The following is a 14,674-nucleotide window of genomic DNA, read 5'->3' on the forward strand; positions in this document are numbered from 1 at the left end:
TAAGCTAGGTCACTATTTGAGGTGGCAATGATTGTTGTTCTCTTTGATATTCATTAAGCTCCAAACGTTGACTATTGATATCACACACGGAAGGTTTCAACACACGCAATAGTCATGTGCAGTCACTACCCTTGTATGTAGTATTTGGATCTCTATTTCAGCACTACTGCTTTCCCTCTCTCCTTTGTCATCCTCGCATTGTTAAATCCATTCCAGTGCTTCAGGAGGTTACGGGATGGTTCTACATGTGTTTACAGAGCTTGTACTCTACCTACTCTCCCTGCTGCATTACTACTACTACTACTACTACTACTACTAATAATAATAATAATAATAATAATAATAATAATAATAATAATGATGATAATATTAATTCACACGATGATAGATCCAAGGCACGTTCTGCACGCACGCAAAACAAGTGTTCAGGTAACGTTACGACCATCACCAGCGTGTAACACGGCTGGCGTGCCGCTGATAGCTACACCCATTGTGTTTTTAATGCGAAGAAAAATGTTTCGACTAATGAAGACCTCTCACCCCACCCCGGCGGATGTCACGTCTCCACCGCGCACCGGATGGCACTGACGAAGGGAGTTTCTGAACGCTTAGCCTACCCATAAAAAAAAATTAGGAAGACAAGAAAAACGAAAATATGAGAATACAAAAACATAGGCAAGGGAAGCTAAATCCACCCCCAAAATATATTTATAGGATTGCTAACGACGGTATAAAAATATTATATAATAAGCAGTAACCCAACCCCACCCCTCACGAATCCCCCTCCCCACCACACACACAAAAAAAAAGATAATCCCAGTCTCATCAAACTTATTTCCAGGAACAATAAAACTGATAATGCTAAATTTTCTCAAGGCGTATATTCAAGCAAGGACACACACACACACACACACACACACACACACACACAGAGGTAGATCAAACAGACAGACAGACAGTTAAACAGATCACCGTGACAGTTTCCACACGTCTCTTAGTGGTCTGTGTGCCCTTGAGACGGAAAATGATCTGCTTTGATTGCCTCGGTGGGAGTGTCTCGAAGGCTACACACACACACACACACACACACACACACACACACACACACACACACAGGAAAGAATAAAGTGGAAGGGATAAATAAGGAAAGTGAACTATATGGTGCGGCTTGCTATGATACAGTAGGAAAGATAAAAGAAAAGATGAAAGAAAAGACATTCACAAGTCTTCGTTTCTGCTCCGGGAAGGGGAAGGAATAAGAGTTGATGTTCTTTTGTTTCAATCGTCATGACTCATCGCTTGGCCTTCCCTTCCCTTCCCTTCCCTTTGCTTCCCCTGACCCCCTTTTCCTCTTTCCTTTCCTTTCATCTCTTCTCTCTTCTCTTTCAATTCTCCTTCGTTCTCCTCTTCTCCTCCCCACCTCCTTCGTTTCATTTCCTATCTCGTCTTTTTTTTTTCCATTCTAACTTTTCTATTCCTTCACCTTCCCTTTTAATCTTCGCCACCTTGCCTCTCTCTCCTCGTTTCCCATTCTTTATTTTCTCTTTTCTTTTCCTTAACCTTCCCTTTTAATCTTCGCCATCTTGCCTCTCTCTCCTCGATTCCCAGTCTTTCTCTTTTCTTCTTTCTTCATCTCCTTTATTCTCCTCACTTTTCCTTTCCTATTCGTTATTTTCTCTGTTCTTCTTCTTTCACTTTCGTTTCCTTCCTTCCTTTCTCTTCCCAACCTCCTTCGATTATTGTCTCTCCTCTCCTTTCTCTTTTTTTCACTTTCTTTCATCTTATTTTTCATATTCTTTTTCTTGTTTTCTTTCATCCCATTTTTTTTGTCTTTTCTACTCTTCCTCTCCTTTCTTTTCCCTTCCTTTCTTTCCCTTCTTCTTGTCGTCACTTTTTCCTTTCCTTCATCTCGCTTTCCTTCCCTTCTCTTTCCTCCTCCTCCTCCCCCAACCCCTTCATTCCTTTCCTTTCTCTTTCTCTATATATTCTTTCCTTCCTTATTTATCCATTTATTCTCCTTATTCTTCTCCCTCTTTCCACGCACTACATCTACCTAAAATAGAAGAAACGAATGAGAGAGAGAGAGAGAGAGAGAGAGAGAGAGAGAGAGAGAGAGAGAGAGAGAGAGAGAGAGAGAGAGAGAGAGAGAGAGTTACGTAATCTTGTGTATGCAAATATGGAGAGAAAACAAGAGACAGGATTTGAAATGAAGGCAAACAGGGAAGCCATGAAAAGGAGGAGGAAGAGGAGGAGGAGGAGAAGGAAGAGGAGTCAAGGGAGGTGAGGGAAGGTGAACATCAAGGGTCAATGCGTACCGTTATAATTATCTCAACGGAGGAGGAGGAGGAAGAAGAGGAGGAGGAGGAGGAGGAGGAGGAATTAGAACTGGGTGTTGGAGGGATAGAGGTGGAACGTTGCTAAGGTAGTGTGAAAAGGAGGAGGAGGAGGAGGAGGAGGAGGAGGAGGAAGAAGAAGAGGAGGAAGAGGAAGAGGAGGAGGAGGAGGATAACGGTTAGGATAATTCGTTGGGGTAATGATTTAAAAAGTTTCATTCTGAGAGTTCCAAACGAGGAGAGAGAATTTAAAGTCGGAGGAGGAGGAGGAAGAAGAGGAGGAAAAGGAGATAGAAACATGGAAACATGGACTAGCAGGCAGCAGAAAGCCTGTTGGCTCATTACTAGGCTGCCTGCGTTCAGTGATTTAATCAATCCGTTTGCCACAGGAGTGGCTTGCAGGGAAGGATTAAAGCACTTGTGTACCTAGACACAGAAGGAGGAGAAAGAAGGAAAGCGAAGGGAATGGGAGGAAAGGGAAGGGTATACATAGTAGTTGATGGGAAGGGAAGTAGAAGGAAGGGAAAAGAAGGGGAGGTAAAGGAAGGGATACATACTAGTTGAGAGGAAAGAAGGATTACCGAGGGGAAGGAAGGGGGAGGAAGGGGAAGGAAAGGGAAAGAAGGGGAAGGAAGGGGGAGGAAGGGGAAGGAAAGGGAAAGAAGGAAAAGGAAGGGGAAGGAAGGGAAAGGAAAGGGAATTAAGGAAGGATAAGAAAGGGAAAAGAAGGGGAAGGAAGGGGAAAGAAGGAGAAGGAAGGGGAAGGATTGGAAAAGGAAAGGGAATTAAGGAAGGGCAAGAAAGGGGAAAGAAGGGGAAGGAAAGGGAAGGAAAGAGAAGGAAGGGGAAGGAAAGGGGAAAGAAAGGGAAAGAAGGGTAAGGAAGGGGAGGATAAGTTAGTGATGGATTGATGGGCGGTGGGGCGTGGTTGGTGTAACGGGAGGGGAGGAAAGGGGGAGGAAAGGGGAGGAAGGGAGAGGGGAGAAGAGGAGGAGTGCTACAGGTGAACTGAGGAGGAGGGAGGGAAAGGAGGAGAGGAGGAAACCATCATCATCACCACCACCATCACCACCACTACCACAATCATCACCATCATCACCATCACCACCACCATCACCACGCCCTTGCTCCCCGCCCTTTCACATTTCCTCATATTCGTGATTTGAACACCACTTTTTTTCCCCTCTATGTGCATGCTTTACACACACACACACACACACACACACACACACACACACACACACACACACACACACATGTACTTTCACTCTGCCCTGGTTCTGTAATTATATTCTGAGTTGAAGGAAAAAATAGAGAGAGAGATGTGTGTGTGTGTGTGTGTGTGTGTGTGTGTGTGTGTGTGTGTGCGCTTCTACAGTCAATTCAGATTCCTTTCCCATGTCGATTTCCCTAAACTCAGCTGTAGCATCGAGAGCAGCACAGTTTACCTTCTCCGTGACACAAGGCAGCACAATCATTAAAGTTAGCACAGTTTACCCTCCCCAGCCTTCCTCGGGTCAACCAGTCATTAACCAAGGCACGAAGGGAAACGGCGTGTGGTTGGACCCGGCGCCTAATGCTCTGGACACGATTTTGCCTAGACAGAGTTGCAGCCACGCAGTGTATAGATATGAAGAAAGGTAAGTAGGTGGGTAGGTTACGTAGGTAGGTAGGTAAATAATCAAGCAGGCAGGATGGATAGAGATGAAGGAATAAATATATGTATGTGATAATTAACATATTCATATCATTAACATTAAAAAATATATTAGTTCCCATGTAAACAACTTTTTTCGTACAGTTTGGCGATACAGAACATTATGATGATAGCCATTATTTTTAGTACTATTATTTTTACTGCTATTATTATTATTATTATCATCATCGTTAGAGAGAGAGAGAGAGAGAGAGAGAGAGAGAGAGAGAGAGAGAGAGAGAGAGAGATTTGATTTGATACATTTATTGAGAGATGCACATACATCTAACAGTATACATATATAGCCTCAAAAGGATGAAGGTACCTTTGTTGAGAGAGAGAGAGAGAGAGAGAGAGAGAGAGAGAGAGAGAGAGAGAGAGAGAGAGAGAGAGAGATAAGGGGAGTGGGGTGACGAGCGCGACCACAACTTGTCACCTGAAGGCTGGAACGAAATGGAAAAAATACGAACCGAAACGGAACGAAAATACGAAAAGTAAAGAAAGGAAAGGCGACAGACAGACGGGAAACCGAGAAAATGGAGGGGAAAGGAGTACAAGGGAATAGACACGAAGGGACAAAAAAAAAAGAGGAAAAATAAACAGACAGGCGTGAAAATGGGAAGAGAAACGAAAACTTGGAGAATGGAACAGAAAAGTAAAGAAAGGAAAGGCGACAGGGAAAAACGGGAAAATGGAGAGGAAAGGAGTACAAGGGAATAGACACAAAGGGACAAAAAAAGGAGGAAAAATTAACACAGGCGTGAAAATGGGAAGAGAAGCGAAAACTTAGAGAATGGAACAGAAAAGCAAAGGTGAGAAGGACTGGGAGGGGACGGAAGATAATCGAAAGCAAATTAGGGGAAAGGAATGGAATGATAAAGAAGGAAAATGAACAAAATCACGTGAAATACGAAATACAGACACCAGAAGAAAGGAACAAAAAAGGGAAGAGGTAGATAAGATAAAGAAGAGGATGAGGAAAATAAAAAAAATAAAAAATCCAATGAAACAAAACAGGAAAAAAAACGGACGAAAGTGAACTGAGAGGAAAATAGAAGAACAGTAGAGAGAGGAAGAGAAAGAAATAACAGACACCGGTACGAAAATTATTAAAAAAAAAATGCAATGAAAGAAAACAGAATGAAAAAGAAATAAAGGAAAAAGAACGAGACCAGAGAAGAACGGAAAGGAAAAGAAAGGGAGAGATAAGATAACGGAAAACAGAAAGTCGGAGGAAAAAGTCACAAAATGGAATATCAGAAGAAAGATTGAAAGAAACGGGAAAACAGAGTGAACGGAGGAGAACTTAAGAGAACGGATACTGAATGGCGGACAAGGAAAAGGAATAGAAGCAAAACACAATAATGGAAGGGCAGAGAGAGGAGGAAAGAAAAGAAGGGATAGGGATAATGAATTTGGGAGAAACAGAAGAGGGAATAATGAAGAAGATGAAAGGAACGGAAGAAGAGAACAGGAGAGAGAGAGAGAGAGAGAGAGAGAGAGAGAGAGAGAGAGAGAGAGAGAGAGAGAGAGAGAGAGAGAGAAGAACGGAAACGAGAGGAAAGAGATAATGATGAGAAGAGAAACGGAAGGAATAGGAAGAAGAGGAAATAATGAAGGGATGTGAGGCTTTCCCATCTCGCGCCATTATCTTCTCTCTCTCTCTCTCTCTCTCTCTCTCTCTCTCTCTCACCTACAACCTTTATCCATCCTTTTTTCCCTCTGTTTCGTGTCATAAAGGAAAAAAATTAAGTAAGAGTGAAGCAATAAAACCTGTATTGAGTGTGTGTGTGTGTGTGTGTGTGTGTGTGTGTGTTTGATCCTTGTGGTTCGTGATACAAGGCGATACAGACCAAGAAAAGCGAGGCGTTTGATGCTGTATTAAAAAAAGAGAGAAAAGGAGAAAGGGAATAGAAAATGAGTCTAGGAAACGCGAGCGACCCAAACCAATATGGAGGTCATGAAAGGAGACCAAAGAAAATAAAAAAAGTAAATAAAGAAAAGAGAGGAAAAAAACTAGTGATAGAAAACTAACTAACTAACTAAACCAGGCTAACAGTAACAGCACTAACTAAACCAGGCTAACAGTACAGCACTAACTAAACCTAACTAACTACTAACTAACTAACTAACTAAACCAGGGTAACATTACAGCACTAACTAAATCTTACTAACTATACTAACCAACTAACTAACTAACTAAACTAACTTAACCAGTCTAACAGTACCAAGCACTCAGCACACCCCCCCCTGCCAGCGATCACCCTCCATGCTGCCAGGCCGATGATGGATCTTAGTGAGGTCAATCGATACACGTTAATATGCAAACTTTAATCTATCTAGGTCGAGGGGTACGGAGGCAAGATTGATGGGGACGAACTACAAAGACGGAGAACGCTGCACACGATACCGTAGTTGTAAATGTTCCGGGAACTAATGACGTTTGAAGAATGTATAACGAAAAAGAAGGGAAGAGTTACAAAAGAGAAAGACAAATAGGAAATGTCTGAAAGAAGAGGAAAAGAAGAAAACGAAGAGAACAATGATAATATTAATGTTTGGGATAATGTTTAAAAGGAAGAAAAAAGAAGAAAACTTGACCAGAACAATGCTGATAACAATGTTTGGGATGATGTTTAAAAGAAGAAAAAAGAAAAAGAGAAGAAAACTTGAACAGAACAAAACTACTAATAATGTTTGGACAATTGTTTAATTAAGAGTAGTGTAAAAAAGAAAGAAGAAAACTTATATACAGAACAAAGCTTATAAGAATGTTTCCACTAAAAACAACCAAAAAAAACTTGAACAGAAGATTGACAGTAAGTGTTTGGACTAAATACAATCAAGAAAGCAGATTGAGAGGAGAGAACGAACGCTCCAGAGTAGAGAAGAATGCCAGGCGCCTCAAAACTCCGCAAACAAAGAGACGCTTGGCTGACTGATGGTGTGGAATGCGCGCTTGGCGGAACAAAATTTAATGGTTAGTTTTTATGCAGCCGCTGTGTTTCATTTCCCTATTATCTTTTTGCATCGCTAGGCACACACACACACACACACACACACACACACACACACAGGAAGCAGAAGGTCAAGGTACTGGTATCACATAATATTAATGAGTCTTTAATTAGTTGCAAACAATGAAGGTAGCATGGTTAATTACTACTACTATTACTACTACTACTACTACTATTACTACGGCGGAAGGAACAAATAAATTATCTAATAATAATAATGAGAAGAAGAAGGAGAAGAAGAAGAAGAAGAAGAAGTAGAAGAGGAAAAAGAAGAAGAAAAAGAAGAAGTAGAAGAGGAAAAAGAAGAAAAAGAAGAAATAGAAGAAAAAGAAGAAGATAAAAGAAGAAATAGAAGAAGAATATTAAGTTGGATCAAGAACAAGGTCTGGAATCTTAATATGACTCTAATGATGATGACGGCGGATCCAAAATTACAGGATGATGATGACATTAAAGAAAGAAAATATGAAGATGATGATGATGATGAGGGAGATGTGGAGGCTACGTGAAGGCTGACTGACCGCATAACTGACTCAGCGATTGACGACTGGCTGACTGACGGACTGACTGACTGAATGACTAACTGATTAATTGGAAGAGTAACGAAATGATTGCCAAATATGACTGACTGACTGATTGCCTGGCTGACCGACTGACTGACTGACTAAATAAATACTTAACTGAGTGACTGCATGAGTGGCTGACTAACTCGCCTGACTGATTAATTACTGACTAACTGACAATCTACCTTATTTCTGACTGACTATGACTTACTGACTGACTACATAGATCATTACTGACTTACTAACTGATCTACTAACTTACTGACCAAAGACGGTGACTGACTGATTTACTGACTGGCTGGCTGACTGACTGGGGGCGAGGAAGCAAGTGTCAGGGCCATGTCTCCTCCTTTGTGGATGCATCAACTGTATCGATCCGTTTCCTTTTTTTTTTCTTTTTTTCAAGGTCATGCAAACGGTCGATTCTCTCTCCCCCCCTTCCCCCCTCCATCCCCCCTTCCCTCCACTGAACCCCTTACTCTCCCCTTCCTTTCCTCCCCTTCTCCCTCCCTTTCTGATAGTGTTTGTCCCTTCCATTTTTCCTTTCCTTTCCTCAACCTTCTCCTCCTCCTCCTCCTCCCTCTTCTCTTTACAATGCTTTCCTTCTTCCTTCTTCTCTTCTTCTCGTTGTTGTCTCCTCTATTTGCTCGCTTCCTTCCTTCCCCATCTCATCTTTTCAATCCTTTCCTTCTCTTTTCTCTCTTCTTTTCAGTTATCTCTTCCATTTTCGTTCCTACTCATCTTTTCATCACTTCCTCTCCTTCCTTTCCTTCCTTCTGTCATATTCCTTCCCTTTCCCTTCCTTCCCTTTTCCTCTCTCCTCCTCTTTCCTCTCTTTCGTCCCCTTTCCCTCCTCTTCTGTCAATCTCTTCCCCTTCTTACATCATCCCTCTCTTCGTTTCCCCTTCCTCCCCTCTTCCCTTCCTTCTCACTCCCATTTCTCACTTTTTTCCTTCTTTCTCTCCTTCCTTCTAATCTTTTCTCTCTCTCTCTCTCTCTCCCCTTCCTTCCTTATCTTTATTCTCTCTCCCCTTTTTCCTCCTACCTTCCGTCTTTAGATGTAAGTTCCTTCATTCAGAACTCGGCTTAAAAATTATTTCGCATTTTTCTTTCCTTTCCGTTCAGCTTCCATCCCATCCATTTGATCCTCCTCCAGAATTCTCTTAGTTTATATCTTCTGAAATCTCCACTTCCACTTCCTCCTCCTCCTCCACCTCCACCAACTCCTTCATCTCCTTCCTCTTCTCGTTATTCCTTCTCCTTCCTCACCACAACTTCCTTCCCACCTCTCCATCATCACAATCCTCAGAAGCACATTTAGTTTTCTTCTCCTCTTCCTCCTCCACCACAACCTCCACAATTACCTCCTCCACCATTACCTCCACCACACAAAGGCTGACTGACACCCGTATCACCAACACACCTCTCTCTCTCTCTCTCTCTCCAACACTATTTTGTCTGTTTTTCCTACTCTCTCTCTCTCTCTCTCTCTCTCTCTCTCTCTCTCTCTCTCTCGTTCCCTCCATCATTTCAAGGTGCGTGTGTTTGCTTGTTTGTTTGTTTGTGTGAGAGTGTGTGTGTGTGTGTGTGTGTGTGTGTGTGTGTGTGTGTGCAAGGATCCAAACCAGCAATGTTCCGGGCCACAAAAGGACATCTTGAAAGCGTAAAATCACCATAGGTCCGATATATAAGGAATTCTGGGTCTATTTTTTTGATTTGTATTACTCTCTCTCTCTCTCTCTCTTTCCTATTTCATTTTCTTATCTCTCATTTTCCTTCTCCGTTTCCTTCCCGTTTTCTTTCCTTCCTTTCATCCCTATACTCGTCTATTCACGTCTCTACTTCAAGTCTCGTGTAGCGGCAGTGAATCGCTTCCTTTCTTTCTTTACATGAGGCGGTGTGTTTTGCAGCCTTGCCAGATTGTCGTACTCAGCCTCCTATGTTTCCCGATTTCCGACCCCAAAACTGCATCTTCGCCCCCAATAACTCCCTTCATATATAGTTATCGTTAAAATGGTTAGGTATTGGTGTGTTTTGGCAATAACTATGACTCAGAAACAGGTAAATACGAGGCGCTGAGTACGACAATCTGGCAACGGTGGTGTGGCGTGGTGGGGATGAGAGGCCCTTCAGCATGCCGTCTCTCTCTCTCTCTCTCTCTCATCAACCTCAACGTTCGATTCTGTCCCCACTGACATTTCTCACGTGGACATACAAGCCACGTCGTACTGTATGCATTTGTAAAACGTACCGAACACACACACGCACACACACAGACACACGCACATTCACACATACACTCTCTCTCTCTCTCTCTCTCTCTCTCTCTCTCTCTCTCTCTCTCTCTCTCAGAAAATATACACCCGAAAAGTAAAGGAACGTTGTGGTTTGTGGTGCATTTAAGGATAGCGGAGCGTGAGGAGGAGGAAGAGGAGGAAGAGGAAAGCATAACCAAGAACAGGAATAAAAAAAACAAGATCAATAATAATAATAATAATAACAATAATAATAATAATAATAATAATAATAATAATAATAATAATAATAAAAATAGGAGAAAAAATAAAATACTGAAGGAGGACGAGAGAGAGAGAGAGAGAGAGAGAGAGAGAGAGAGAGAGAGAGAGAGAGAGAGAGAGAGAGAGAGAGAGAGAGAGAGAGAGAGAGAATATCGGAAGTAATTAAGGAAGGCAGTAAGGTAAAAAAAAAAAAAAAAAAAAAAGAACGAAGGAAGCAGAAAAAAAAAGGAAATCAGAAAGCAATTCATCTACCAACATCTATCAACCACTCATCCATCAACATCCAAGCACCGAAAGTCACCCACACCACACACACACACACACACACACACACACACACACACACACACACACACACATCTACTCACCCACCAACACCCATCCACCTCACATCCACTCTCATCCATCCACGTAACTCATCTTAACCCAACCCACAATACACCCATTAACACCCTTCCACTAAAACCAACCCCATTGCACCCATTCACCCAACTCATCCACTACCCACCTATCCATCCAACCCACTACACTCCCCTCATCTACTCTCCATCACCCCCCACATCCTCCTCAGCACACCCACCCCATTACTTCACCCCGCTGGAACCACCCCACCTCATCCTACCCATCCCATTACATCCCCTCACCTCACCCCTTCACCCCTCTCATCCTCTTCCTCATCCCCACACTCAACCAGGCAGGAACACACACACTCATTAGACCCCCCCCTGTGATTTAAAGGTTACAAATACACCCATACCATTATTTCCACACCAATCCTCCCCCCCATCCCTAGCTCCCCCCTCATTACACTCCCAATCCACACCCACATCTCTCCCACATCCTCATACTCATCACACCTTTCTTATGATCTCAAGGCGTCGTTCCCTACCTGAGGAGTGTTCTTACCTGCGCGCCTAGTGAGGAGAGTGACAGGTAATGTATGAGAGGGAGGGAAAGAAGGTAAGGTAAGGTGGAGATGGATGATTTAATGGCGGTTCTCTTTCTCTCTCTCTCTCTGAACTTAATTTTAGCTATTCTTTACTATCGAGTACATTATTTTTTTGTTTGTTTTGTATTTAAATATACTGTTATTAATGTTCTCTCTCTCTCTCTCTCTCTCTCTCTCTCTCTCTCTCTCTCTCTGAACTAGATTTTAACCTTTTTTTCAGTTTTATCAAGTACATTTTTTCTGCCTTTGTGTATTGTTATTATCACTATTTTCTTTGTATTCCCTTGTACGCCATTCTTTTGTTTTCTTTCTTATTGTTTTATGTTGTTATATCACTGTAAATTCGCCTTGTACTAATTCTTTGCTCTTTTCCTTCCGCGTCAGTCTCGTAGTTTCGGATCAGATCGGATACAAACTAGAAATAAGCGGTTCGGATTCTCTATAATGAACACGCTTTATTTTTAACTTCCCTTCTGTCTCTTCCCTCCCTCCATCCAGCCAGCCAGCCAGTCATCCAGCCCTCGACTATTCTGTCATCATCATCCTCATCAGTTTCACTACTCATCCTCTCTCTCTCTCTCTCTCTCTCTCTCTCTCTCTCTCTCGTCTCCGGCTTACTCTTTCTTTTCTTCTTTGTATTAATTTCTTCTTTCTTCCTACCCTTTCTCTCCTTCTTTCTTACCCTCATTTCTCTCCCTCTTTCCTCCCCTTGTCGTGTCAGATATTAGTAAGTTTCCCCTCCCTTGTTGCGCGTATCTCTCTCTCTCTCTCTCTCTCTCTCTCTCTCTCTCACACACACACACACACACACACACACACACAGGCACAGACTTCTAAGAAAACGCTAGGAAACGCTAATTACGAGCACGAACGAGAGAGAGAGAGAGAGAGAGAGAGAGAGAGAGAGAGAGAGAGAGAGAGAGAGAGAGAGAGAGAGAGAGAGAGAAACACTGACATGAGAACAAAAAAGTCATGTCACTCACTCATCACTCACCTCACTCACTCACACAATCACTCAATCACTCACTCACTTCAATCATTCACTCCCTCTCACTCACTCACCCACACACTCACTTCAATCATTCACTCCCTCTCACTCACTCACCCACACACTCACTTCACTCACTTATTCACGTTACTCACCTCATCGTGCAGTGAGTGAGGTTAAGGTTGAGCACTGGCCGAGGAGTGAGGTGCTGAGCGTGTGTGCGTGCGCGCGTGTGTTTTTTTGAGTGCACATGCCACGCGCCTCAAATATCTGCAACACACACACAAACACACAAACACACGAACACAAAGGTGGGGATTAACACCTCACACCTGGACGCACAAATTACAGGTGAAAAAAAAAATAACAAATCAGAAACGAAAAAAAAAAAAAGCACACGAGTAGATTGATTTAAAAGCCAGCAGCAACTCAACACATGTGCCCAGGTAACTTAAGCAATGTGTTACTTCGTCTGCAACACCGTCAACACTCCAGCAGGCAACACACGTCTGGGTCTGTCAGCGAGGCACCAACACCAGCACGCCAACACAACCACGCACAGGCCGCGGGAGGAACGCAACACACACACACACACACCCTCCCGTTACACCCTTGCCGGAAACACTGTTGTTCCTCCGTGAGCGAGTGGTGTAATTCCCTGCCTGGCAACCCTGCAGCGGCGGGTCACGGGATGGGATGCCATGACGGGATTTTTATATTATTATTGTTATTATTATTACTATTGCTATTATTATTATTATTATTATCAGTTTATTATCATTGCTAGTAATATTTTAGTATTATTATATTATAGCTTATGATTCAATTCCCTTTATTTGGTTTTCTGCTTATTCTTTTTTATATAATCATTAGTTGCTATTTTTATCATTATAGATATTTTATTATTTTTTATTATCATTATTATCTTACTTTTAGTGCTATTATCAAAATCGTCTTTGTTATCATTATTATTATTATTATTATTATTATTATTATTATTATTATTATTATTATTATTATTATTATTATTATTATTATTATTATTATTATTACTCTACTACCCTTTAAATTATCATCAAAAGTCATACAAATTCTCTGCCTATTGTTATTCTTTTTATGTATATTTGCTAGGGACGATATTTTTATTTATTTATGCTGATTAATGTGTTTCAGACCAGCTTTACCAATACTCATATACTAACATTTGCCTACGAAACTGCAACAAAAAAATACATATATGTTTACATGGCCAAGGGCGTGTTTACTGTTAATATATAGCGATGTTTGCTGTGCCAAGGCCGGGGAGGGCGAGCGTGGTGCCGATAAGGCGAGGCTGACGAAAAAGAGATAAGGTATGGGAGGGGGTGAAGTGTGCGTGGGAGGGGTGGAGTGGAGGAGCGAGGTTTGAGTAGACTGATAGCATTTATACCGTATTTTAATTACGAACCAGCGTATATACCCCCCCCCCCCCTCTCTCTCTCTCTCTCTCTCTCTCTCTCTCTCTCTCTCTCTCTCTCTGTCCGTGGCGCTGAGAAGTAGTACAGTCAATAAGTAACAAAACTACGGTTCTGGAAATATATACCGTGACTGTTTTCCCATCTTCAAGGGAGAGAGAGAGAGAGAGAGAGAGAGAGAGAGAGAGAGAGAGAGAGAGAGAGAGAGAGAGAGGATGATCACTCCTTCCTCACCTTCCTTCCTTTCTACCTTTAATTAACCTGCTAACTACCGCACGGCGTATCTGATCGTGTCTAGTTAGTTCTTGCAGCCCCGGACAGGTGTAGAGGTGCACCTGCGTACCTGGCAAGGGTTGTAATTAGGAGGAACAGAGCGAAGGGGCCGGGAGGGGACGATGAACTGAAGGCGATGGTAGAAATTACTATCATTAACATTATATTAAGTACTGGTGGGGGTGGTGATGATGGAGATGATAGTAGTAGTAGTAGTAGTAGTAGTAGTAGTAGTAGTAGTAGTAGTAGTAGTAGTAGAAAAGATGGTGCCACTATAAACAATTGCCTACGCCATGACGGGCTGGGGCCAAATACCATCCAGGCCCCTCAAGCAAGCCTACCGGGGCTATAGGCGTAAAAAAAAAAAAGTAGTAGTAATAGTAGTAGTAGTAGTAGTAGTAGTAGCAGTAGTAGTAAAAGCCCCAGAACTACCTATATAAGAAAAATATATATAAATACACTCATATTTTTCTTAATTTCCCTTTTTCCCTCTTCTTCTCTTTCCCTCTTCCTCCCACGACTTGACGATTTTTTTAGGGGAGACAAAAACAGATATAAAAGTGGCTCATGATGCGGCAATTTTTCTCCCCTACTCCCGTCCCCTCCACCTCCTTTTATGCGAGGGAAGGAAACAAAGATGACAAGATATTCTCACTCACTCGACAAATCCATTCTTCGTCTTTTCTCTCCCTCAGCAAAAATATTTAAATGACGATGAAGAAGCCAAATGCAAAACCAGGAAACAGAGCGAAGGGGCCGGGAGGGGACGATGATAACCCATGATAACCCAGCTCGTAGAATAGTTAGTGTGATATTCCATTTTTTCTTACCTACTACTACTACTACTACTGCTACTATTACTACTTTCCCACCTGGTCATAT

At 42.2% G+C, this 14,674-nt stretch overlaps 1 protein-coding gene across 2 annotated transcripts in view; it reads right to left on the reverse strand.

The window, feature by feature from the left end:
* The window catches only part of LOC126985012 (uncharacterized), a 91,872-nt gene extending 79,196 nt beyond the window's left edge, over window positions 1-12,676 (reverse strand). For both annotated transcript variants that reach the window (XM_050839247.1, XM_050839246.1), the window contains exon 1: window positions 12,221-12,676. The gene's annotated coding sequence lies outside the window, so the exon portion shown is untranslated. The remainder of the gene's footprint in view (window positions 1-12,220) is intronic.
* Between the last annotated feature and the right edge of the window lie 1,998 nt (window positions 12,677-14,674).

Source organism: Eriocheir sinensis, chromosome 58 (genome assembly GCF_024679095.1).
Source record: "Eriocheir sinensis breed Jianghai 21 chromosome 58, ASM2467909v1, whole genome shotgun sequence".
Lineage (NCBI taxonomy): Eukaryota > Metazoa > Arthropoda > Malacostraca > Decapoda > Varunidae > Eriocheir > Eriocheir sinensis.